The sequence below is a fragment of the Dipodomys spectabilis genome, unplaced genomic scaffold (assembly GCF_019054845.1).
Source record: "Dipodomys spectabilis isolate Male_0828 unplaced genomic scaffold, ASM1905484v1 ptg000363l, whole genome shotgun sequence".
Taxonomy (NCBI): domain Eukaryota; kingdom Metazoa; phylum Chordata; class Mammalia; order Rodentia; family Heteromyidae; genus Dipodomys; species Dipodomys spectabilis.
Window position 1 is genome coordinate 4509703 of NW_024871040.1, and position 5019 is coordinate 4514721.

The 5019-nt window shown below is 44.5% G+C and overlaps 1 long non-coding RNA gene across 1 annotated transcript; it reads left to right on the top strand.

Annotated features, from left to right (window-relative positions):
* The first annotated feature begins 3799 nt into the window (after positions 1–3799).
* Positions 3800–4340, top strand: LOC122095849. Its single transcript, XR_006145224.1, has 2 exons — positions 3800–3928; positions 4183–4340. It is a non-coding gene; the product is annotated as an uncharacterized LOC122095849 (long non-coding RNA).
* The last annotated feature ends 679 nt before the right edge of the window (positions 4341–5019 follow it).

The following is a 5019-nucleotide window of genomic DNA, read 5'->3' on the forward strand; positions in this document are numbered from 1 at the left end:
GGTCTCACTGTTCACTCACTGGCCCTCTACCACAGACTCTTAGGACCCTGGTAGCCCTGTTGCTTTCAAGGGCAATGGACAAAAAGGAAGGTCTCTCAGGCCCATCTAACTGATCTCCATTCCCATTACCTCTGAGATCCCTGTGACTGTGCCCTCCAGGACAGTGGGTAAGGACAGCAGAATAAGCCTCTGGCTCACCTGGAGGATGGATTTCTTTTACCTTGCTGGGAGATGAAGATTGTATAGCTGCCCTTCGAGTAACTCACTCAACCTCCTTTGAGCTTGGCATTGCCCTGCTTTGTCGTCTATGCCATGCCCACTGCTCCTTCCACTTCTCTCTCCCACTAGCCTGCATAACTCTCAGGACTACACATCTTTGAAAAACTTCAGAGTATCTAGCACATTCCTTGGTTCATTACTTCCTCCAGTACAACCCAGGGCAGGCAGCAATGCCACCCCTGCTTTCTGCCTAGAGGATCTGCCCTCCGCACGCCCCTGTGTCACTCCTCCTCAGGGTCTGCTCTGACTTCATTGCTATACCCTCCTTCTGCCATTGGCAAGTGAGTGCATCCTGTGTCCCTGTCTACTTCTTGTTGATGATGAGAATTTGGGGACTGGTGTGCCCATATGCACCCTTCTCCTAGTACCTAGCACATCACATCCAAGTGATTGCCAAATATCAGGAACACTGGCATGTTTCCCTGCCCAGTATCCTTTGGCTGAAATTGTAAATATATATATATGCACATATATTTATATATATGAGTGTATGTATGAAATGCCTTTTTATAGAAACCACTTTTTAATTTTTATTGTTATTTTAAAGGTGACATACAGAGGAGTTGTGCATTTCTTTTTTTTTTTTGGTCTGGTCGTGGGGCCTGAACTCTGGGCCTGGGCGCTGTCCCTCAGCTCTTCAGCTCAAGGCTAGCGCTCTACCACTTGAGCTACAGCGCAACTTCCAGCTTTTTTCTTTTTGCTTATGTGGTGCTAAAGAATCGAACCCAGGGCCTCATGCATGCAAGGCAAGTGCTCTACCACTGAGCCACCTTCCCAGCCCCTGTGCATTTCTTTTTTTTTTTTTTTATTTTAATTGAGAACATACTGTACAGAGGGGTTACAATTACATGGGCAGGAAAATGCATACATTTCTTACCAAGCATTGCAGCCTCCTCCTTTGTTTACCCTTCACCTCCCTTCCCAGCCTCCCCCCTCCCCCCCCACCCAATCATACCCCCCCCCCCCAACGACATTGTAAAGCTGGTTTTGACATGACATTTTGTACTTCTCATTGTTGCAACAGGTCCACCTAAATCCTTAAACGACTTGTTTGTCCCCGTCTCCTCCTCATGTTATACTGACATCAAATATAGTGAAAGCGGGGGTTACACTGTGGGGGAGGGACATACAAAGCAACAAAGAAATAATATTATAAATGCGTTAGAAACACATGCATGAAAGAAACAAAAACATTAAAATACATATTTGAGGGTTCGTTTTCCTAACATCACATTCTCTGACTTTTTCCGCTTGACTCATACCTATACTAGATATTGCAAATAAGGGAAACCATGGGACCTATGTTTCTTTGGGCCTGGCTTACTTCACTTAATAGAATTTTTTCCAAGCCTTTCCATTTCCTAACAAATGGGGCAATGTCATTCTTTCTGATGGAGGCATAGAATTCCATTGTGTATATATACCACATCTTCTTGATCCATTCATCTACTGAGGGGCATCTGGGTTGGTTCCATATCTTAGCTATGGTAAATAATGCTGCAATAAACATAGTTGTGCTGGTAGCTTTAGTGTGGCCTTGTTTGTGGTCATTTGGGTAAATGCCCAAAAGTGGGATTGCTGGGTCATTGGGGAGCTCTATATGGAGTCTTTTGAGGAACCTCCATACTGCTTTCCAAAGTGGTTGAACAAGTTTACATTCCCACCAACAATGAAGTAAGGTTCCTTTCTGTCCACATCCCCTCCAGCATCTGTTGTTGTTAGAGTTCTTGATTTTTGCTGTTCTAACTGGAGTCAGGTGATATCTCAATGTTGTTTTGATTTGCATTTCTTTTATGGCTAGGGATGTTGAACATTTCTTCATGTGTCTATTGGCCATCCTTCTTTCTTCTTCAGAGAAGCTTCTCTTTAAGTCTTTCGCCCACTTACTTATTGGGCAGTTGTTTCTTTGAGGATTTGTTGTTGGGTGGTTTAATTTTTTGAGTTCCAAGTATATTTTAGATATGAGACCCTTGTCCGTTGTATGGCTAGTAAAGATCTTCTCCCAATCCATGGGCTTTCTATTGATCTTGCTAGCTATGTCATTTGCCCTGCAGAAGCTCTGCAACCTTATACAATCCCATTTGTCCAACCTTTCTTTGATTTGTTGTGTTTCCGGGTCTCTATTCAGAAAATTTCGGCCTGAGCCGAGGAGACCCAGGGTTTCTCCTATTCCATCCTGTAATGTTTTCAGAGTGTCTGCTTTGAGTTCAAGGTCTTTGATCCATTTGGAGTTGATTCTGGTGCAGGGTGATATAGAAGGATCTAGCTTTAGTTTTCTACATGTAGTTAACCAGTTTTGCCAGCACCATTTACTGAAGAGGCTGTCTGTCTTCCATTCTATTGTTTTAGCTCCCTTATCGAAGATTAGATGGCTATAGGTCTGTAGGTTCATTTCTGGGTTTTCAATTCTATTCCATTGGTCCTGAGGTCTGTTCTTATGCCAATACCAAGCTGTTTTGATTACTATGGCTTTATAGTAGAGTTTGAAATTTGGTACTGATATTCCTCCAGCAGTGTTCTTTCCGTTGAGGAGCGTTTTTGCTATTCGGGGTCTTTTATTGTTCCATATGAATTTTTGGATTGCCTCTTCTATTTCCTTGAAGAATGAGGGTGGAATTCCCTGTGCATTTCTTGTATGACAATGTCCCTCTTTACCTCACAGAATCACTTAGAGGAATTACATGCTTAGTGAAAAATACAAGGTAATACCAAAGCTAATAAAATGTGGAATGGAAGTTCCCCCCATGTTAATCACGCCTCCCAAAGTAAGCATGCATGGCTAACAGTTGGTTTCATGCCTCTGCGTTATGCTTCTGCATGCATACCACCATGGTGATTGGCTTGTGTCTCTAGAGTGACCTTGTGCTGTACACACTGCCTGGCAGGCTGTCTTCCTGATGGCTACCTCCGGTCCCTCTCATACACTGAGCTTACTTTTCCTTGGTGTGGATGAACCATCCTTTATATTACCTGGCCTATACATGTGTCATCTAGTTTGATTGGCTAGTTATCAGTTTGAGCTCAAGGTCTCCTGCTTTCTAGACAGGCATTCTTCTACTAGATCCATGGCCTCTGTCCTTGCTTTCAGTTCTTTTTTTTTCCTCAGTAGGGGCTCCTGCTTTTGTGCGGTATGGGGCTTAAAATTCCCAGACAGAGTCTTGCTGGCTCTTTGCTTTATTTTCTTGTTTTGTTGTTACTGTGTGTGTGCCAGTACTGGGACTTGAACTCGGGACCTGGGCACTGTCCCTTAGCTTTGTCATTCAAGGCTCTACCACAACTCTACTTCCAGCTTTTTGGTGGTTAAGTGTGTCAGACTTGTCTTCTTGGTTTGCCTTTGAACCTTGGTCCTCAAACCTCAGCCTCCTAAGTAGCTAGGTTTACAGGAATGAGCCAATGGTGCCCAGCTTTGGTTCTTTTTTGTGGTTGTGGCCTATTCCACTAGACCACACTGGAGATCTATTAATGGAGGTGCTTAGGTTGGCAGGTTATAGCAGAAAGTGTCACAAGGTGGGAGTAGCCAGCCATGGCTGCTTTCCTCCACCTACCCTTTCCTTTGGTTTTCAGGCCCCAGGAGGATGGGTCATCCTGCTATCACCAGATCCTAAGTTAGAAGGGCACTGTTTCATGTATACCTACACCTCTGTAAAAGGTCCTTTATTGGCCGGGCACTGGTGGCTCACGCCTGTAATCCTAGCTACTCAGGAGGCTGAGATCTGAGGATCACGGTTCAAAGCCAGCCCGGGCAGGAGAGACCGTGAGACTCCTATCTCCAATAAACCACCAGAAAACCAGAAGTGGCGCTGTAGCTCAAGTGGTAGAGCGCTCGCCTTGAGCTGAAGAACTGAGGGACAGCGCCCAGGCCCAGACCCATGACCGACAAAAAAAAAAAAAAAAAAAAAAAAGGTCCTTTATTAAACCACTCATGTTGCCCACTGTGGTGTGCCAGCTGCTTCCTCTAGGAACTAGCTCACTATCTCTAGTTTCAAAATCTGGCCAGAAGCATGAAGACTAAGCTCACCATTGAAAATAAAAGGAAGAGACTCTGTTTCCCTGTTGGCTAACATGGTGTTGTCTTAGAGTGTTAATGCTGCTTCACCTCAGTATCTAACGCCAGGTAAGTTATAAACAATGAGATGTTCATTTGGTATAGAATGATCACATTCCTAGTTTACTGGCTCCATCTCAGAGTTTTGTTTTTTTATCTTTTGTTTTAGGGTTTTTTTTGTTTGTTTGTTTTTGTCGGTCGTGGGTCTTGAACTCTGGGCCTGGGTGCTGTCTCTCAGCTCTTCAGCTCAAGGCTAATGCTCTACCCCTGAGCCACAGCGCCACTTCCAGCTTTTTCTGCTTATGTGGTGCTGAGGAATCGAACCCAGGGCCTCGTGCATGCAAGGCAAGCACTGTACCACTGAGCCACCTTCCCAGACCTGTTTTATTTTTTTTATCTTTTGTTTATTTGTTTGGTGCCCATCCTTGGGCTTGAATTCAGGCCCTGAGCTTTATCTGCTGAAGGCTAGTACTCTACCACTTGAGCCACTGCTCCACTTCTGGCTTGTTGAGTGGTTAATTAGAGATGAGTCTCACAGACTTTCCTGCCCACACACTTTAAACTGCAATCCTCGAATCTCAGACTCTGAGTAGCTAGGATTACAAGCCACCAGTGCCCAGCTTCTTTCCCAACTTTCTGTTCATCTCTCCATTTGTGTCCTCTCCTAGAGACATCTTCCTGTCCCTAATAGCTTA